The 18,033-nt window shown below is 35.5% G+C and overlaps 1 pseudogene; it reads right to left on the reverse strand.

Annotated features, from left to right (window-relative positions):
- Positions 1-1,939: 1,939 nt before the first annotated feature.
- Positions 1,940-2,039, reverse strand: LOC122098298 (annotated as a pseudogene).
- Positions 2,040-18,033: the final 15,994 nt, after the last annotated feature.

Below are 18,033 nucleotides of genomic sequence, written 5' to 3' on the forward strand. Positions count from 1 at the left end.
CTAAGTCTTAATCTCAAAGCAGGAAATAGGTTGGATAGGATGAAAGTAGAGAGAGAAAAAAGAAAAGAGAAAGGGGGAAAAAGAGACCAGAAAAAATAGAAAAGTAAAAATTAAAAATATTATGCAGAATCGAAAACGAAATATTCAGAGAAGATCGTGCATATAATGCAGAAGGGGAGGGATATAAAGGAGATGTGAAAAACTTAAAAATAAAAATACTTAAAATATTACATAGGTATAAATAGGTAGTAATGCTATTAAGGAATTTAAGTCTAAGAGGTTTTGAACTGAGTAATAAATTTGTGGGTTAAGTGTGTACACATGAAGGATAAGGTCTAATAATCGACTATGTGTATATCTGAGAATGTGCAGAAAAACAATTAAGTCACATAAAAAAGAACAAAAGAGAAGTAAAGGTGAAAAGAATAAGAAAGAAAGAATAAAGATCAGAAGTTTAATAGAGCAAAATAAAAAACAAAAAAAATTAAGAAAACAAGAAGAATAACGCACACACACATATACCACTGAAATAAAAATTATAAGAGGGGAAAATAGTTACTAGGAAACTTTTTTTTCAAAAAAGGTAAAAATTAAAAGAAAAACGTTTTAGAAAAAAAATTTTTTAATAAAATGTACAAAAAAAATAGTTCTTTAATTTTTTTGGGAGTGGTGGGAAAAATCCTGTATCTCCCTTGTGTCTGTAACCAGCCTCTTGTTGGAATCTCTGGTCTGCTTGTGGTGTTTGATTTTCCTATGGCTTGGTTGGTTTCTTAAGTCAGTTTGTTTGAACAGGCAGAAAAATGTTCTACTTTACCCAGGATTTTGTGATATTCCGCTCAGGTTAGTTCAATGGGAAGGAGATCTGCTTTGATTAACACAAAAGAGGGAGATGGCTTTTTCCTCAAGTTTGGAGATGCTGTGATGAGGCTAGGTTCTGGGTAGAGTTGAGGCCTTTCAACAAACAGTAGCTTTTCCCAGGAGGTAGCTTGTGAGAAACTCAGAGAGCCCAGCCTCGAGCCACTCTCCAGGTTTATGTTTACTGAATTTCAATTGATTGTCAAGGCTGCTAAAGGGTGGGGCAGACTCTGGCTCTTATTACCCAGTGAAGAAAGCCACTCTTGGGGCTTGCACCTGAGCTGGGTGATTTTTCCCTGGGTGGAGCTCTCTGGCAGGTCAGTTTAGGTTCTTGTGACCTGCTAAATGACTCTAGTTTTCTTCCAAGGCCTTAGTTGGAGCTAGCAGCTCCACCGAGCTTTGTCAGTACCCAAGATGGAGATGTCCGGTAGTTGGGGGGGAGGGGTGGCCTTCTCTCCTCTGCTCTCTGAGAAGGAGTGAGGACATTTGGCTTCTACTCCCGCCGAGTCTTGGTTCCTGGGTGGTCTCTGGTCTGCGAACTGCAAGATGAAGATGTCTGCTCCTTGTCAGTTCTTGCTGGTGTTGAGTAGAATCTGCTTGTCCACCGTATCTGGCTCCTTTGTCCTGCATTCTCTGTGTTACAGGATGGCGGCTATGGCCAACGCTGCTACCGAGGCTGCTGGCAAGTGCTCAGATCTGTCTCCTTGCCTGGATTTTCCCTCTGTCCTAACTCTGTGTATAGTGATGGCACACTTGGTGTGATTCTCTGGCTTAGGACTGTTCACTGGAACTCTAAAACTGCTTTCTATGCGAGAGCTTGTTTAGCCTACAGCTTCTCCTCCACCATCTTCCGGGAACCCCCTATGACCATGGTTTAAATTTTATTTCTTTGGGATAAAATGACAATGTTCTCTAATTTCAAGTTTTATAAAGTTTATGCTATGTAAGGGCCTTTCTAAGGTGAAGATTTAATATACTGATGTCAAACTAACCTTTAATTCTATGAATTACATGTATTGTTACACTTGTATTTTTGTAATCAACTTTTTAATAACTGTTTTTCATTTCTTGCATTTGGAGAATGAAAAATATGGAATACTTCACAAATTTTCATACCATCCTTGTGCAAGTACCATTTTAATCTCTGTATTGTTGTAATTTGGGTAGACTTGCTGCTGAAGCATGTAGTATCCTCTAAATTTAAGTACGTAATGATACAATATTTATACAGGCATATATCCATGGTTGCCTATTTGTAACAAGGAACCCTTATTGTTCCTAAAAATTCTATTGATCTTATTTCTCTAAAATTCTGTGCATAGTGGAAAAAACTTATATTGTATGGTCGATTGTTCACATTTGCAATTATTTGTCAATAACTATTTTGTCATTTTCATTTTAAATTTGATCATACTTTGGAACCTTTACAGCTAAGTCCAAAGGTGATGGCTTTTCAAGTACTTATTTATCAACTGAGTTAGCTTTGTGGAGCTAATGGATTCAAAGTAAGCCTTTCTTAAGAGCTATTTCTAAACTTCTGCAGCTTAAAATCTCCTAAATGAGGTCTCAGTGGCACAAATGTCTTCCTGACCCTTTACCCTTCTTCCATGTAGGAACAGACCAACCAGAATATCTTACACTGACAGCATAGATTCTTACTGGAACAAAACTAATCTTAGTTACAAGGGTTCATAGAGAGATGAACACTTCAGACTGAATTGTTCAGAATAGAAGGTATTTTATCAAAATGTAATTGTTTGGGCTGGGACGTTGGCTCAGTGGTAGAGCGCATGCCTTGCATGACTGAAGCCCTGGGTTTGATTCCTCAGCACCACATAAGCTAAAAGAAAAAAGCCGGAAGTGTTGCTGTGACTCAAGTGGTAGAGCGCTAGCCTTGAGCTGAAGAGCTGAGGGACAGGGCCCAGGCCCAGAGTTCAGACCCCACGACTGGACCCAAAAACAACAGCAACAAATATATATATATATAATTGTTTATTATACCTATTATTTCAAAAGTAGCTAAAGCCAAAAAGGTGAAAAAGTTGTTTATATGCATGTTTACTTAATATCCTGGCCTGTCTACCATACAACCAGGCAGGAACTTACACTACTGACTTTCTATCACCAAATATGTCCATAGCTCCTGAAGAAGTCTATATATTTTTCATCGATATTAGGCCTTAAATTGGTAATGTTTTAATCAAAGTGTTTCCTCTTGCCTCCAGGCTTTAAATTTACAAATGGTAAAGCTTTAGGTCTAACTCTACCAAAAACTGAGGTAGAGATAATGGAATAATACTTTAAAACAGAGTTGCCTTTGATACCCTAACCAAAACAGAACAATGCATAACAATTTCTTATATTATATATACTTATATATTTTATATTTATATGTGCTGATCTTAAATTTCACACAGTGAATCTTACTAGAATTAATTCATAATTTTACAAATAAATTGAAATTTATTCCCATAAATAGATTGAAACATAAATAATTAGGTTTAGAATATATATTTGAATATAAAAAGTATCAATGCAATATCTTTGCTATAAACTTGTGATACCATCTAAGTGTTCTTGGTCTTTTGAATTCACATAGTAAAAAAAAAAAAAAAAAAAAAAAAAAAGTATTGTTTTCCTCTAATCTAGAAGAGATTTTACACTGCTGCTGTGTTTATTGTACTAACTCGCTGGTCCCAAAGTGATTTTCTTCATATGATGCCTAAAAGCTATTATTCTTCTGTAGTACCCACGGGTCAGAAGATACCAGGTCCCAGTTATCTGCATCATCAGATAACAATAGCAAGTCTTCTCACCTTGGCCCATGCAACATGCTAACAGAAAGTAATTGAAGACCCATCTCAATTTCTTATTTCCTATAGTATTTCAGGGTCCCAATTCCTTTACTAATTAGCAGTAAGCAATTGTGAAATGTAAGGCAACTTAAAATGAAAGAGGAAACCACAATATATGAGAGAATGTACTGTAGTTCAAACTTTCAATTTACAGATGACAAGCCCATATGAGTAAACAAAATCACAAATGTCAAAAGATTAATTTTAAAACCCCTCTCCTAATGATTAATGAAAGATTTCAGTGCAGCCAAAAAAATAATTTCTGGAATCATAGATCCATAATTGGTCTACCAAGACTAGGAAAACTTGATTTAGAGGTGAAATATAATTTAGAAAAACATTAATTGAGAAGACCCTTAGTGCTTCAAAACACTAGTACTTCAGTAAAACTTGGTTCTGTAGTATAAAAATGTCATTTTCAAACCAATGATAACCTACATTTAATCTCCTGAAAGTATATTCCTTTTCAAATAAACTTTTTAGAATCATATTCAACAAAATAACACTTGACAAGTAGATGATAGTGACATTAAAAGTTTCTCAAGTGCAGGAATCAAGCTACAATAGAGTTGATTTATTTACCCAACACTAATGCCAAATAAGTTCAACCATTCAATAAAGTGTAGAAATAGTATCTCCTACCATTTGCGTTGTTCAGTAGGTGCCTTCCAGAAATGTGTTAAATATATCAACCTCCCATAATTCTAACCCAAATATTAGCTAATAAAGTAAATTTCATCACATAAGAAGGTACATTTTAAAAAGTCACTAATAGTTGCCTTATCATGTGTTGCCTTATCATATATTTTCCCTATATGTCTAACATAGTAAGAAATATGACTTTAAATCATGAATATGGGTACTGATCAGAGATGTGACAAACATAAAATCTGTCTTCTATTTCTACCATATTCCTCTAAGTAGTAAATTTCAGTTTTCTTCTTTTTCCAAAACTTATAGGTAGTAGAAAATATCATCCCATGTAAAATAAAATAATCACACACCATTGCACAAAGCCATTTATAAAAACTGGTAGTTAGCTATAAATTCTAAGCGATTTTTAAACTTTCTTGTTGACTAAAGATTAATCTTCCAAAAAGATGAGAATAAAATGATGTTTAGGTGCTTCACGTCCCCAGTCTTGCAAATTGTTATTACAGATGCATGAATTATGGAAGTATATGCTGACATCAAGCATGAATTATGGAAGTATATGCTGACATAAGTTCAAGTATATGCAGGATTGAAACTCTATGGAATGTATATAAACCTTTCAAAGTATTAACAGACAGTTTAACAGAATGACTATCACGAAGTTGAAACCAGAAAGGAATAATAGTAAAGACATAGAATGAATGAAAAATGGAACAAGGGGCAAGTACAGCTAGAATACTCAATGTACACATGTAATAAGTAAGTGGTAAATCTGAAATAAATCTTGGAAAAAAGGTTGGTTGAGAATGATAGAATGAGTGACTCTGATCCAGGAGCATTGGACAATTAGATGGACATATTTAATTGTAACACACTTGCACAACCTTTTGAAATTCAGTTAAAAACACAACTACAAACAAAAACACACAAAAATCACAACCAAACAGCAATCTCTAGAAAGTATGTATATGACCTCACAAAATTTTAAGCAGTTAATGAAGGGCAGTCTTGGGAAAAGCAAACAATGCTGTTCAAAGAGGGCAGGTTTGGGTAGGGGAGAATTTTGAACAGATTTAAATAGAGTGTCTAAGGTTATAAATCACCTACATCTACTGCAAACATTTTATTCCGTATTTTTTTTTTTTGGTCTGGTCGTGGGGCCTGAACTTTGGGCCTGGGCGTTGTCCCTTAGCTCTTCAGGTTAAGGCTAGTGCGCTACCACTTGAGCCATAACTCCACTTCTGGCTTTTTTCTTTTTTTCTTATGTGGTGGAATCAAACCCAGGGTCTCAGGCATGCAAGGCAAGCGCTCTACCACTGAGCCACTTTCCCAGCCCCCATTCTGTGAGTATTCTTTGTCTGAACTGGTTACTCCAGTCCTGAGTTGTGGCTTTATAGCTTATGAAGATCGAATGGAAGAATCAAGATCAAGAACCCATTACACCACTGGAGAGAAAACAGTCCTCTATGGTTTCTCTCATCTCTCTTCACTACTCTTTTCTCATACTTTTAATAAAGTCAAGTGATTTTGAATTATATTTCCTTCTTTTTCACAGAATTACTGTTTGGTAATTAAATGTCAATTCGCAAATTTTGATTTCTTTTTATTTTTTAAAGAACTTTGAATTTAAATTCCACTACAACATTGTTTCACACAGTCAGAGTTTATTTCTTGGGTAAGGACAATTCTCAAGGGAACCTACAGGATTTACAGAAAGGTTTGTTTGTTTAGTGTGAAAATGAGCCATATTCACCCACATTGCTCCCTCTCAGCTAAGTCTCCATAGATTTCTTTGCATGAAAGCCTATTTTCCCAGATAATTTTAAATTTTCTTAATAAGCTAAGTTGTTAAAATTTTGAACAATTAAAATTTACCTGTCATAAATTTTTAACTCTTTTGAAATTCCTTTATCAGAATCGTGAATTCACCAATCTTAATCCCACCTTCACTATCAAAAACAGTTAATATGTTGCTTTCATTATATAGTGTCCATGAAAATACTATTTTCCAGTGGCTTTGTTATGCATATTTTTGACCATATAAGCTGATGCTGAGCAAAATGAACTCCAAGATATGGAAACATATTTATTTGTGGTTTTTTTTTTTTTTTTTGATGTACTATGTGATTTCTATTTTCTTTGAGATTTTCCCCTATGTTTTATCCCCTCCTCTGTTTGACTTTGGTACTCTGTGTATTGTGTATACATTTACCTTAATTAGGGAAGGGAACAGGAACAAAAAAATGGCAAGACAAAGGACGAACAGCAAACCAATGCAATAGCAATTCTCACAAGACAATAAGTTGGAAATGTACATTACAACTTGGGAGGGGTAATAGGGTGAAGGAAAAACTGAGAAAAATGAGAGAGGGGATAACAAGTTTGAAAACTTATGTATTCACTAACTTACAATGGCTGTAACCACAGTGCACATCACTTTCACATTAAAATTAAATTAAAAAAATAAGCTGATGAAATAAAATTTCACTGTTTTGGTATAGTAAATATTGTTCTTTATGTAGTAACTTTTAAAATATCGGTATTATTTGGCATCTAATTTGAATTAATTATCTCTTTTTTATCAGAGGGTCATCAACTGTAATGATATCCAACTACACAGTTTTTTCACAATATACTTGCCAATATTTTGAAAATAGAATAAATTTAGTACTTTGTTATACTAAAACAGAAAACAGTTTAATTCTATGGAAACCCATAACTTTTAAAAGTAAATAAGTTGTTAAGAGGACAGAATGCATGTATTCTTCAAAATTCCTATGACTAATAACTACTCATTTTCAAATTCTGAACATTCCATACCTGAGAGATTCAAAATATACCTGTTTGCATGTTATGTAATTCTGCAGTAGATGCATTTTCCAATGGAGTGTTACAGACTGAGAAGTGAACAGAAAAAGAGCCACATTCTGATATGGGATATGAAGCATGTGATAATTAATTCTTCAAGAGTAAGCAGTTGTTTATCAGATTAAGCTGTTATTTCTATGAGCATCAATCACAAGATTTATGCCATAAAGTCATCCTAGCCCACCAGTTTCCAACTGGTAGGGTGCACCTCAAAATTCCCTTAATTCACATCAAGAATAGCTTATGTCCATTGTGAAAATACACTGCACTTCTGCTAATGTGATGCCCTCCATATTCTGGAAAGAACACCACTATATACAGAGTTGTATCATTTTTCCTCTACTGGTATTCTTGCAAATATTATTTATATTTATACATTCTTAACTACCATAGATAATCACGATGCGAAGATTGGAAGATTACAGTTCAAAGACTGTGAAGACTCAGGGTCTATGTTGAAGGGGAAGAATGATGGAGGCTCTGGCCTCAGGATTATCTGTGGACTGTGTTTGAGTATTAGAAAAGCTCTTGGCTTGCCGGGCTAGAGAGGGAAAATGTTCTCTCTCCCTATCTCAAAACACATGTCACAGACTCCTGAGAGCTGAGTAAGTAGCTCTTCTGCTTGCTTAAGCATAGTTAAACAGCTGGTCAAGCATTTCCCTGAGATTGGAGAAGTGGTTTGAGCTTGCTCTAAAATAGTTTAGATACTAATATACCAAGACAGGGCTGGAAAGGTGGCTCAGTGGTAGACGATTGCCTTGCATGTATGAGGCCCTAAGTTCGATTCCTCAGCACCACATAAGCAAAAAGAAAAAAGCCAGAAGTGGTGCTGTGGCTCAAGTGATAGAGTGCTAGCATTGAGCCCAAGAGCTGAGGGACAGCGCCCAGAGTTAAGGCCCCACGACCGGACCCCCCAAAAAAATAATATACCAAGACATTATCTCATAGGTCAAGTAAAAATGTACCTGTTGAAATTTTTGTGTGAATGTCTTCTGACCAAATCTTGGCAAAGATCATGCTTGCTTGTCTTTAAATACCACTAACAATAAAGCACAGCATGCAGTGGCAATTGCTGTTTGCACTCTGCATCCCCTGTGTCCTGGTGATTTTGTTACCCTTACCCAGGGACCCAAATGCACTAGATGTTACAATTGGCGCCCAAACAGGGACCATGCATTGTTGAATTCAGGAAGGGATATTCAGGTAAGTAATTTTAATTACAGGGTGATAGGACAAGTTAAATCTACTCCGTACTTACTTATGCTTAAACATTTACTTGCTGCTTATGGTGTAAATATTTCTTCTTCTGACATAGAAATGTGTATTAATGTAGTTAGGAAATGGAATCCTTGGTTCCCTGATGAAGGAAAATTCGATGTTGATAATTGGAAATGAGTAAAGAATATTGTAGAAAAAGCTGTTCGAGAAAGGGAAAAGATTCCTATTAGATTTTGGTCCATTTGGGCTATTTTACATATCCTTTTTAAAGCTTCGAATGAGGAAAGATTAATAGCAGAGTTAAAGAAAGAGGTCACCCCTTCTATTGTAGATTTACAGTTGGACTCTGAGGTTAAGGACACAATAGATAAGGATGCATTGCAATTAACAGAGAAAAAACAAGAGGTAAAAAAGGCTCAAAAGGAATAAAGTGTAAATAAAATGTCTGAGCAAATGCAATTGATTTTCTCAAAATTACAACATATGGAGTTGGAAATTAGCAGAGTGAAAGGAGAACCTGAGAAAGTGAAAGTAAAGCAGCCTTTGGCTCCTCGACTGGCTGATGCAATTTTTACAGCATCACTCCCTCACAAACAGAGGGCTCAGACAGTGAGTTTGATGATGAAATGCCTATTTTTTCTTATCCTGTAATTCGACCACCCCCTATGAATAGTATAGCTCAACCAGCCAGATATGAAGGTGTTGCTGTTGATGATATTGGTAAACTTAAGAAGGCAGTTGTATGGTCCTCAGTCTCATTATGTTAAGGAATTGCTTAATGGGCTTGCCCGACATTACAATAATTTTGCTCCAGTGGATTGGAAGATGCTTTGTAGAGCCTTGCTTAAGAAACCTAAATACCTACAATGGAAAATGTGGTTTACTGAGTTATGTACAAAAAGGGCTAGACAAAATGCACAGAGCAGTAATCCACACCTGCAGAACAATATGCGGATGCTCATATAAATGTAAACTCTCCTGAAGAGATCCATGAGCAGTTAAGAGACATAAGTATTGAGGCATGAGAAAAGGATTCCACCGGTAGGAGAGCATTATGGCTCTTGGACTAAAGTAATTCAAAAACCTAATAAACCCTGTATTGAATTTTTATCACGATTGAAATTGACCGTGGAACGTACTGTTGTGGGAGAGGCTGCATGGCAACAACTGCTGAGCATGTTGGCTTATGAGAATGCTAATGAGGACTGTAGACGAGCTCTATTGCCTATTAAAGAATCTGGGGATGTGAATACATATTTAAGGGCCTGCAAAGACTTTATATCTGAATCCAGGAATATTCAGGTGTTTGGTGAAACTATGACCACTACCTGGCATGATTTGCAAACAAAACCCTCTAATCTAAAGTGTTTTGGATGTGGTCAAATGGGACATATAAAGAAAAATTTTAAAAAGGCTACTGATGTTAACAAGAGAGGACCAGGAATTTGCCCTAAACGTGAAAAAGGGAAGCACTGGACAAGGGAGTGTAGAACAAAAATAGACAATAAAAGAATTCCTATAAAATATGCTTAACTTATGCAGGGAAACTCTCCATCGGGCTAGCCCCAGGGACCAGGATTAATAACCAAGGGCAGCCAACCATCTTTTCCCTAGTCCCTGCCACAGCCCACAGAGCCGCAGTGGACATACCAGCCTTAAAAGATTTTATTTTGAAAGGTGGTGATAAGACACAAAAAATTCTTACTGGAATTTATGGGCCTTTACCTGAAGGAACATTTGAAGTATTGACCGGTAGATACAGTCTTAATACAAAAGGAGTTTTAGTACATTTAGGAATTATTGATGCTGTCTATATTGGGGACATAAAAATTTTAATGTCAGCTTCTGCAGATATTTCCTTTAAAAAGGGAGAACGAATTGCTCAAATTTTGTTATTACCATATATATATCTATTGCAAAGTCATTTGGGGGATTTGGAAATACTAACCAACAAAAATGTGTTTTGGACTACTCATATTACTAAAATACAGCCTAAGATTAAAATTAATATTCAGGAAAAGATATTGACAGGACCAATAGATACTGGCTCAGATATTACATTTATTAAAACTCATGAATAGCCTAATCATTTATTATATAAAATAATCCCCTGTAATATTAAAGGAGTTAACAAAACTCCTGTAAATTTTATATGACAAGCAGTGTTGTATGTTATTATAACGTCAGAAGATGGACAGACAGCTGTCCTTAAACCTTATATTATGGAGGTTCCAGTTAACATAATTGGTAGAGATGTACTGGAACAATGGGGAGCTCATATTCAATTTTAACATTTTTATATGGAGCCCATCATGATATTATGGAAATCTGAGGAACCTCTTTGGATTGAGTAATGACCTTTATCTAAAGAAAAATTATAAGCAGCTCATCAATTAGTTGAAGAACAGTTAACCAAAGGACATATTGGGCCGTCTATGTCACCATGGAATTCTCCAATATTTGTTATTAAAAAGAAGTCAGGGAAATGGAGATTGCAGACTGATTTACGAGGAGTTAAGGCATCCATGTACCCTATGGGGGTTTTACAGCCTGTTATACAGTCGCCTGCAATGCTTCCTAAAAATTGGCCAATAATAGTAATAGATTTACAAGACTGCTTTTTTACCATTCCTGTACATGTAAAAGATTGTAAAAGACTTGCCTTTTCTTTACCACAAATAAATCATCAAGCCCCTCATCAGTGCTTCCAATGGAAGGTGTTGCCCCAAGGAATGATGAATTCTCCAACTATGTGTCAGATATATGTTGATAAGGCCTTAAAACCTGTTAGACAAAATGGCCTCACATTTATATTTTTCATTATATGGATGATATTTTATTTGCAGGACCAAATATGACAGAATTAGAAAAGGTGTTATAGTGCTTACCCTCTATAAAGATTTTGGACTAATAATAGCACCTGAAAAAATACAAAAAAATACAGTGGTAAAATATTTAGGATACGTTGTTTTTAGACAAACAGTCGCACCTCAAAAAATATCTTTATGACGTGATCAATTACATACGTTAAATGATTATCAAAAGTTACTAGGAGATATTAATTGGATGCAACCGGCCTTAGGAATTCCTACTTATCAATTACATAATTTGTTTTCATTGTTACAAGGGGAATCTGATTTACATAGCAAAAGAACTTTAACTAAGGAAACTGAAAGAGAAGTACAATTTGTACAATAGAGAATAAAAAATGGTTTTACATCGAGTAATGCTAAATCAACTCATAAATTTATATATTTTAGATAGATGGAAATAACCCACAGGAATTATAGGAGAAAATGAGATACCATTAGAATGGATTTATACACGGCATAGATTTACAAAAAATATGCCATATGAACAATAGTTGGCAATTATTACTCAACAGGCCAGGCAATGGGTATTTACCCTATCAGGGTATGATTTATTTGAAATTATCTTTCCTTTGCCAAAAAACTAAGTAAAATATTTTTTAAACATGTCTGAAATGCTACAAATAGCATTAGTAAATTTTACTGGGCAATTTTCCTATCATTTCCCCAAATGTAGATTGTGGCATTGCTTACATACACAACAATTTGTAATTAATAATATAATTATCACGGCCCCTATTTCCACTGCTCTTACTGTTTTTATACATGGCTCCAAAACAAAAAGTGCTTATTGGACAACAAATAAATATTGGGTACAAACAACTACTTTAGCATCAGTTCAACAAAATGAACTTTTTGCTATTATTAAGGTGTTACAAGATTTTGTGGGAGATATTAATATTGTTACTGATTCTGCCTATGCTGTAGGGGTTGTGACTAATATAGTCACTGCTGTTACATATTCATCTAAACTCCAGCTAAACCAAGTATTTAAACAATTACAAGCATTACTGCAACAATGTAATGCCAAAGTGTTTGTAACTCACATTAGGGCTCACTCTTGGTTACCTGGGTACCTTGTATATGGCAATAATCATGTTGATAGTTAGTTTTGCTTCTGCTAAACAGGATCATGCTCATTTACATACAAATGCTGGCCATTTACATATGCATTATAAAATACCTTATTCTCAAGGTAAACAAATTATTAAAACGTCTCCTATCTGCAGACCAATGCATTTGACAGTTGTACCTGCTGGAGTAAATCCTCGAGGATTACAACCTAATGAGCAATGGCAAATGGATATAATCCATGTACAAGCCTTTGCCCATTTTTCCTTTGTACGTGTTACAATAGATACTTATTCCAAATTTGGGCTTTTGCCCTTACGGGAGAAACTGTTAACAATGTAATAGAACACTTTTTGGAAGCTTTTGCCATTATGGGAGTGCCTGCCAAATAAAGACTGATAATGGACCAGCCTAAAAAATTATCAAATTTAAAAGATTTTGTGAACTTTATGATGTGGTACATATTACAGGAATAGAATATAACCCCCAGGGACAATCCATTATTGAACGAGTTCATTGCACACTAAAACAACAAATCAAAAAATTTAAAAGGAGGAAAAGGTTGGATGAAAGTATGGATATTTTGTGGTTTTCCATGCAAAATCCTAAAATAATTTTACATCAAGTTCTTTTTGTTCTTAATATTTTAAACTTACCACAAGTAGCTACTTTAACTAGAGCTGAGTGCCATTTTGAACAAATATCAGAAAAACCTTATTTAAATGCTCCCGTATGGATTAAGATTGCATTGGATGCAGAATAGCAACTAGGAACGTTATTACATAAGGGGCGAGGATAGGGTTTTGTGTCTACACAGGATGGCAAACAATACTAGCTTCCTGCCTGATGCATACAGACGCAGCCCATTGAGGACAGCCCTATATCCTGCAAGGAATAGGCCACCAGTTGAGGAAAAAGAAATCCCCACTGCCCACCTGGGGACAGGTTAAAAAGTTGACTGCAGAAGGACAAAAGATGTTACAATGCAATGGTAAACCTGTCATGGCTGAGAACTTATTCTTTGCCATGTGTGCCCTGCTTACTATAAACTCTGTCCATGCTAATGCTAATTTATTGGGCCTTTGTTCCTAATCCTCCTTTATTGGAACCTGTTGTTTGGGGAGACATGGATATAACCATCTATCATGTTCCTGCTGTTTTATCTCTTCCTTGGAATAATTTGACATTTTGCAATAAGGATGATGTAGCTTTTTAAATTTTACTTACTATACTCATTCCTTGCCTGTTTGTCTGGGGCCTCCTCCATGTTTAGTTATGAATGGGCAACATTGGATTTTACCTGGGAAATGCACTTCCAATTCTAGGACACAGCTGCAGCGATTAACTACTTGGTCCATTAATAGTAACTGGGAAAGTGTGACCTTTGATGGCAAGTTATCCTTACCTATGTATCCCGATTTTACTTACATTGATTTAAAATATCAGCCTTTTGTGTGGCAAGAGTGTAGAGAAGCATTTGGAAAAGTGTTCAATAATTTTATTAATTGGGGACCTTTTGGAAAGTTTATTAACACATGTTCAGAATAGAATATTACCAGATGTGATTCATCAAATGTTACTAGGATGCTGGAAGCCATTAATGGATCATTTACTGGAGATCGACTAATGGCCTGGGGAGATGGAGGCATTGCAGATGCTCGATGGGCTTTCATGGCTGCACCCACTGCTGTTCACACTCATCTTTGGAAGGTCAGAGCGGTGCTGAAACCCGTGATGCTATCAAATGGATCATTTTTCAGGGACGTGGAACTCTGCATCCACTTATAATTTTACTTTGTACAAATCTTATGATGTAACTGTTTGTATACCTCTGCCTTATGTATTTTAGTGGGAAATTTTACATTTTCTCCTACTATTTCTTGTTTTAATTGTCGCCTGTATTCTTGTGTTAATTCTTCTCTTAATTTTAATGACAGTGATAGTAGTATGATATTACAACAAAGAACTCATATTTGGCTACCTGTTAAATTCAGAAGAGAATGGTCCCAAAATCCTTTGGATAGTGTTGTTATTGATTTTTTTTACCAAACTACTAAAACGTACAAAGCCATTGTAGCAGTGATCTTAAACTTAATTGCTATTACCACTGTTGCTGCAGTGTCTGGAATTGCCCTACACACTTCCTTACAAACTAAGCACTTTGTGGAAGAATGCCACCGGGATTCACATGAATTGTGGGTCTCACAGGTAGAAATTGATGCTCTATTATAAACACAGATTAATATTCTTAAACAGACAGTGGGATGGTTAGGAAAAAAGTTATTGGTTGTGGAAAAACAGTTATTGTTAAAATGTGATTGGAATTTCACTACCTTTTGCATTACTAATGTAAAATATAAAAAATCTATACATGATTAGAATGTAATACAGCACTATTTATCTGGAAATTCTACAGCTGCTCAATTGATTGCTCAGTTACAATTTAATGTACATGATATTTTTGGTAAACAATTTACAAATGATGACGCTTCTAATATTGCTGATGCATTTATTAAACAATTGGAAGGGTTGGATCCGAAATATTACAAAGCATTTCACATACTGCTAGTGGTATAGGAATTATGACTGTTATTATTTTGTTTGCACTTGTACTGTTATATTTGATTTTTATGAAGCCAATGCAAGCATCTATGATAACCCTGTGGAAAGCTTTACTTTTAAAACAAAAGAAAAAAGAAGGAAATTGTGAAGACTCAGGGTCTATGTTAAAGGGGCAGAATGATGCAGGCTCTGGCCTCAGGATTATCTGTGGACTGTGTTTGAGTATTAGGAAAGCTCTTGGCATGCCGGGCTGGAGAGGGAAAATGTTCTCTTTTCCTGTCTCAAAACACATGTCACAGACTCCTGGGAGCTGAGGAAGTAGCTCTTCTGCTTGCTTACGCATAGATGAGCAGCTGGTCAAGCATTTTCCTGATATTGGAGAAGTGGTTTGAGTTTGCTCTAAAATAGTTTAGATAATAATATACCAAGACATTGTCTCATAGGTCAAGTAAAAATGTATCTGTTGAAATTTTTGTGTGAATGTCTTCTGACCAAATCTTGGAAAAGATCATGCTTGCTTGTTTTTAAATACCACTAACAATAAAGCACAGCATTCAGTGGCAATTGCTGTTTGCATTCTGCATCCCCTATGTCCTTGTGATTTCATTACCCTTACCCAGGGACCCTAACGCAGTAGATGTTGACAAAAGCCCACCCAGGCAGGAAGGTTCCCTAGATTCTTATCTCCAATAAACTTCTCAGCAAAAGACAGACACAAGTGAGCTGAGGTTGAAGTGGTAGGGCACAAGCCTTGAGCATAAACAGGCACAGAGACAGTGTCCAGTCCCAGAGTACAAGCCCTAGGACAAACCAATAAAACAAAAATAAAAAACAAATCCCAAACCTAACATTTTTCTCACTGTATACAGAGGCACGTAATAAAGGAAATTGCTTCCTGTGTTACAAAGAAATAGAAGAAAGAAGATGTCCCACAATTATTCTCTTCATACCATGTTATAGCAAAGCCTCAAAAAATTGCCCTTTTTCTAAATTTATAAATTAATATCATCCATTTGTTGGCAACTCTGTGTACATTATTCACATTAACATTTTATACATGAAGTGTTGGAGTTATCTATTACCTGAGTTCTAATTATAACTCTCATGAAAGAATATTCTAGGCAAATAGAATGCAAGAAACATTTGTAAATTTGTCTACTTAAAAGAATTTTGTAAGTATCCTATAGAATATGAAATTACAAGCAAAACCAAAATATTTATTTTAAATCTAAACTCTAATTTAGCAAGTTCTACATAGTCTTTCATTAGATTAACTTTGCTCTTTCTCCAGGTTTAAGTTTTTGTAATCCTTCATCCTTTCCTTGGAATCTAACAGAGTGGTGATTACTTACTTTTTCAAATTTTGGATGGGAATCATGAGCTATTTTGCATCTAAGAATGTTCTGTAATGAAGAGAGCATTTAAAACACAACTGAGGATTATATATGAGTTGCATTTCAATAGGAAACTTGAGTTCTCAAAACATAATGACATAATTAGCCCAAACGTCCAACTTTGTATTCCTTTCTTGTTTGGTTTGTTTTATTAAGACAAAATTATACTACCTGGTCCAGGGAAGGTATCACTGTGTAATTCCACTATCTAATCTCCTATCTTAGTCTGAGTGCTAGAATTCTAGCCTTGTATCACATTGCCCTTCCATAGTTTCTTGGTTTATTTAATCTAGATACAGACTATCAATTCTGAACGAATCCAGTAATATTATCCATTGCACTACTCAGAGTGTTCATGTACTCTTTTCAAAGATGTTATAACATTTGACACAGGATATGAACATTTTCAGATGCACCTGCAGGAGTCTCTGATTCATTCCTCCATGGACCCGATCTCTTTAATAATGATTACTTGACTCTATTACTATCTCTGGTCTCTATCTATGTAATATTCTTAAACTTTTTTGAAGAAAGTTCACTTGAGAACTTTCTAACATTAAAAATTATCACTTGATTCTAGTCTTACTCAGGACATATTTTCTATTGTTTTCTAACTTTTCCATATATTCTGAGAGTTGCTTAATATGTGTACTTGTGCATATATAAGTGCCTCTGTATATATGTGTATGATTGCATGTATGTATGCAAAAGTCTCAACATCTTATTCAGCAATCTAGCTCATGTCTGGTATTCCAATACTTGAGCCATTCTTTCAATCCAGATTTTGGCTGGTTAATTATATATAGTTTCTCAAAACTGTTCTTCCCAGGCTGGATGCAAACTGAACTTCCCAGACACCTTTACATTCTTAGGTTTTATTTCTCCAGTAGTATCAACTTTAAAATTACAAACATTTTGTGAGTGTAAAGGCTAAGCTGTAGCCTAGATTTTTAACTCAAGAATTCATATAAAGATAGATGAACATGCACATTACATATGCTGAAAGTACACTGTTAGAAATGTGATCCTAAGCTGGGTGGTGGTGAGATCTTTGGATAGGGTTCAAAGCCAGACCGGGCAGGAAAGTCCTGGAGACTCTTTTTCCAATTAACTACAAGAAAACTGAAAGTGGCACTGTGGCTCAAGTATAGAGCATTAGCCTTGAGCTGAATAGCAGAGGGACAGCTCCCAGGCCCAGTGTTCAAATGCCAAGACCACCACCAACAAAAAATATATAAGTAAAGGAAAGAAAATGTGATCTTATCCACCACTTCATGGCTAGTATAATCCCTGCTCTCTCAGGATGGACTTTTTTCCAATTAAGTTCATGCTCTTATATCTGATTTGCATTGGAAACAGAATTGTGCTTCCATTCTACTGTCTACAAAGTTGGGTGATTAGCAAGCATGGTTTAGAAAGGGAGTGGCCTCATACTTCGTGTTCCACGTAGGAGTAATACTAAGTGACATCAACTGTATAGACATCTCTTTTCAAAGAAGAAATATTAGATGTTTATTGTAAAGTTAATATTTGACATTTTTTTCTTTTTTTTTTATTGTGAGAATACCGTACAGAGGAGTTACAATTACATGGGCAAGATAACAAGCACATTACTTATCAAGCATTGTTGCCTCTTCTTTGTTTCCCCTTCCCATCCCTTCCCATACTCCCCCCTCCCCCCACCCC

Source organism: Dipodomys spectabilis, unplaced genomic scaffold (assembly GCF_019054845.1).
Source record: "Dipodomys spectabilis isolate Male_0828 unplaced genomic scaffold, ASM1905484v1 ptg000472l, whole genome shotgun sequence".
Taxonomy (NCBI): domain Eukaryota; kingdom Metazoa; phylum Chordata; class Mammalia; order Rodentia; family Heteromyidae; genus Dipodomys; species Dipodomys spectabilis.